The 4,470-nt window shown below is 39.8% G+C and overlaps 1 protein-coding gene across 1 annotated transcript in view; it reads right to left on the bottom strand.

Annotated features, from left to right (window-relative positions):
• Window positions 1-3,717: 3,717 nt before the first annotated feature.
• GARIN2 (golgi associated RAB2 interactor family member 2) overlaps window positions 3,718-4,470 on the bottom strand; it is a 39,215-nt gene continuing 38,462 nt past the window's right edge. Inside the window, 1 exon segment of the mRNA XM_017878583.1 lies at window positions 3,718-3,753. The gene's annotated coding sequence lies outside the window, so the exon portion shown is untranslated.

The raw sequence follows: 4,470 nt of genomic DNA, 5'->3' as shown, positions 1-4,470 counted from the left end.
ATGAGGGGACGGGGTAGTGGATGGTGGCGGGCAATCAATGAGCACCAGATGAGGGATTCCTTTTTTGGTGCCCACAAAGATCCTTTCTCACTTTGCCATAAACTTTGTACTTGGCTCCTCAGGTGTTAATACGATGTAACAGCAAAAGCGACCCTTGTGTCCATAGATCAGACCCGGCATTCTCTCCCGTCAGAGTGTCCCCCCCTCATCATTTTCCTAAGGGATTTTTTTTTTTTAAACCTGTTTTGGCAATGACACCTGATAATAAATAACTGTCTTCTCGGCACCAGGTACTCAGCTAGAACAAGATGAAATGAACACTGTCCCCGCCTTGAATGACCCCCACATTCCCTCAATGTTAGAAACAAAAACAGTGTTGGGACCCTAATGTACAATGAGAAAGTGGAAACCAAAGAATAACAAGTTTTTCCATAAAATCCCAAGAAACAGACCCAATGGATTAAAAACTGAGTTTAATGAATGGAAAATCTTATAGTTTTGCATAGTCCTCTAGCTTCCTTTAAAATAGATAATCCACATTAATAGTTAAGTTTTATGGAAATTAAGGTTGACATGGTTTGAAATTCTTTAAGTGATTAGTAATAGGCTTTATTTCTGCCCACATAGAAGACAACCTGCTTGGTTTTCTCTTGCACCGATTGGTCTTTTCCTGAGCTGTGTTTGCTTTTTAGTTTAGTAGTTTGTATCTGATTTTTTAGAAAGGTGGAGGAAGGTCCCATTTTAATTCAAAAGTCTGAAATACAGAATATTTTTAATGGTTATTACTATTAAGTATAAGACAAGAGAAAACTAAATACAGGTAAAATAAATGATTGAAACATGTAAAAGTATATTTATACTACAACTTTTCTTGATATAAAAAATAAAGATCCTTTGGATGAATAAGATCTCATTTTTAAAAATCTAGCCATTAAAACATTATTAAACTTAATTTCTTTTTTTTTTTTTGAGACAAAGTTTCACTGTCACCCAGGCTAGAGTGCAGTGGCACAATCTCGGCTCACTGAAACCCCTGCCTTCCGGGTTCAAACAATTTTCGTGTCTCATCCTCCCGAGTAGCTGGGATTACAGGCGCCTGCCACCATGCCCAGCTGATTTTTGCCTTTTTAGTAGAGATAAGGTTTCACCATGTTGGTCAGGCTGGTCTCAAACTCCTAACCTCAGGTGATCCACCTGCCTTGGCCTTCCAGCGTGGTGGGATTACAGGCGTGAGCCACCGCACTCGGCCAAGAAACTTAATTTCTTTAAATTGTTGTTTTTAAAAGCTGTTTCTACCCAAGGAAACACCTATCCATTCAGGATGTTAAGATTAAGATTATGGGCTTTTGCTCTTTTAAATTTCTAGCAAAAATTAAAACAAACAAAAAATAAAATTAAAATTCTATACCTGCTATTGAATTATTTGCAAGTTCTTAATCTGTGCTGTACTGAGTCCTAAGATTTGGTCATAAGACCTACAAACATCATAATATGCTATAGTAAATAAGAGTCCAAATAACTTTCACATTACTTCAGTGGTAATAAGATGAAATCTTTCACATTATTTGTAACAATATGAAGTCTGTATTAGTAACTAACTTTTTCTACCATTAAAAAAAAATCTGCTTTTTCCCATATATCAGCTATTCAAAATATAAGTATTTGGGAGCAACCTTTTCAATTTAATAAGTCAAAATTTAAGTATGGTATATATAATTTTTTTGTCATTCTTTGCATTTGCAGCTCTGTCTTAATGAGACCCTAATTTTTGAAATTTTGTTGCTGAATATATCCATCAAGGGATTGAAATCATTGTAAAATATTGAGTTATCTTGAAAGAAATTTCTCTGTTTAAATTCCATACTATATTGAAAGATGGCAGGACTTTGGACTCTGTCTAGGTGGATGTAGGAGCCAGCACGTGTCACCCTGTATGCCACCCATCACTTTCTCCACACCATACAGCAAGTTAAGGGGAATATTAGGAGCGTGTTTTGTTTGTTTGTTGGTTTGTTCGTTTGTTTGTTTGAGATGGAGTCTCACTCTGTTGCCAGACTGGAGTGCAGTGTCATAATCCCAGCTCACTGCAATCTCCACCTCCCGGGTTCAAGCGATTCTCCTGCCTCAGTCTCCCGAGTAGCTGAGATTACAGGCACGCACCACCACGCCCGGCTAATTTTTGCATTTTTAGTAGAGATGGAGTTTCACCATGTTGGCCAGGATGGTCTCGATCTCTTGACTTTGTGATCCACCCGCCTCGGCCTCCCAAAGTGCTGGGATTACAGGTGTGAGCCACTGTGCCTGGCAGGAGCATTCTTAAGGGGGAAAGAAGTCACAAAAGAACAGGTACAGATCAGGAAATGTATGTGGAGGCCAGGGGATTATTGAGTGTGGACATTTGTTGTTTTTCAGCCACACTGTTCTCCTCTGGTCCATTACCTTTCACCTACAGTGTGTATCTTGGTGGGGTCCTGTTAACAAACAAAATGCTCAGCCAGGTACAGTGGCTTACGCCCTTAATCCCAGCACTTTGGGAGGCCAAGGCGGGCAGATTACTTGAGGTCAGGAGTTGGAGACCAGCCTGGCCAACATGGTGAAACCCTGTCTCTACTAAAAATACAAAAGTTAGCCAGGCCTGGTGGTATATGCGTGGAGTCCCAGCTACTCGGGAGGCTAAGGCATGAGAATCACTTGAACCCAGGAGGCAAAGGTTGTAGTGAGCCGAGATTGCACCACTGTACTCCAGCCTGGGCAACAGAGCAAGATTCTGTCCCAAAAAAAAAAAAAAAAAAAACCCAGAAAAAATAAACAAGTAAATAAACAAAATGCTCAAGTGCTAAGCTGGCTTTTTGGTGGCAGAGTGACAGAAGGATGGACAGAAGAGTGGGCACATTGATTCCATCACAAAGGCTCTGCCAGGATGGGGAAGGGGTTACTGCCCAGGACACTGTGGTCCACCAACCTCCCCCCTTCAATTCTGTGAACTCAGCCCTGGTACACACACACACACACACACACACACAGCATTAGCTTTACGAAGGAGGCAACAGAAGACACAATGGCCCTAAAATTGCATTTGCTTCAACTCTTTCTGTGCTACCGGGTATTGTTATTATGGCTGAGAGAAGTTTCATTCTTCAGCAACACACTGCAGAGCTGGTGTTTCAAAGAAACTTAGAATACAGTAGGCCAGGGACACTGCATACAGCTGTGCAGATTATGAATTGCACATAAACTACAACGTGGATGGTGCGTACAAGCTACACAACTGTACATGACAGCCCTGCAGGCACTCTATGAATATCCGTATCCTTTTGCTATGGAAAAAAAGAGGTCTTAATTGTATTGGCTGATCTAAAAAGCAGGTTGGGAAATAGCATGATAAGGTTGCAAAGAAGTACAGAAATGAGAGAAATCACTATGGTAGCACAACACATAATTCTCTTCCAGTGCCTCACCTGAAGCCCCCTCTCCTCTTCCCTGTGCTGATGTTATCTTTTGACCCATGATGGATTATAGAGCAGAAACCACAACAAACCCCTAACATTTCATTCCACTTATATTGTTACTACAGTAGAATAAGATTTAATGTTAAAAGACCCCAGTTATTAACTACTTTTTTGTGTGACAGTGTCATAGCTATCATGTATTCCTATAGAGACTTATAATTAAAAAGTTACCTTTCGGTTGTCTTACATGTTTTCCACCAACTTTGTCTTTTCTGTTTTACTTTTCTTTCCTCACATTCATTCCCTTGAGAAAAGGGGAGACAGATGAGGCACAAGTTTGAGGAAATTAGAAGGAGATTTGATATGAGGGGAGAGAACCAGAGGGAAAAAAGAAAAAGAGTAGGGAAAGTAGAGAAGAGATCAATAGAGAGGAAGTGAGAAAGAAAGAAAAAAAGTCAAAAGCAGGAAAAAAAAAAAGGCACAGAAGGAGAAAGAACTTATTTTGAATATTAAATTCAGATTATGTCCTAACCACCCCATCAAAAATCTTTGCAATGGAGCTTATTGTTGAATTTCACAAGCAGGTTCCCTTTTAGAGGGCTCCCTCCTTTTTTATTAAGCCTGGGTTTTATAAACAAAGAATAAACCTGGCTGCTTAGAATTCCAAGGAATTTGGTTTGTAATATTTAAGAGGAACATGGAAAAGAAAGATAGGTAAGGGCAGGAAGGAAACTCCCAATATTTAATGTGATTCTCCCTTCTGTTCTTTTCTTGAATCTCTATCCTTTGTCTCTTTGAAAAAATATCAAAGAACCAGAGATAAGCCTATAATTTGGGCTCACTATAAAAAAAATTTAAAAAGTAAAGGAAAATTAATCCTAGAAAGGCAAAAACTTAAAGTTCAGAAAGTAGAGAAATGGGGCCGGGCGCAGTGGCTCATGCCTATAATCCCAGCAATTTGGGAGGCTGAGGCGGGCGGATCATGAGGGCAGGAGATTGAGACCATCCTGGCTAACACAGT

The sequence above is a fragment of the Rhinopithecus bieti genome, unplaced genomic scaffold (genome assembly GCF_001698545.2).
Source record: "Rhinopithecus bieti isolate Rb0 unplaced genomic scaffold, ASM169854v2 scaffold_11252, whole genome shotgun sequence".
NCBI classification, from domain to species: Eukaryota; Metazoa; Chordata; class Mammalia; order Primates; family Cercopithecidae; genus Rhinopithecus; species Rhinopithecus bieti.
The sequence above is the reverse complement of the archived record's forward strand: the minus strand, read 5'-3'. Positions and strand labels throughout refer to the sequence as shown.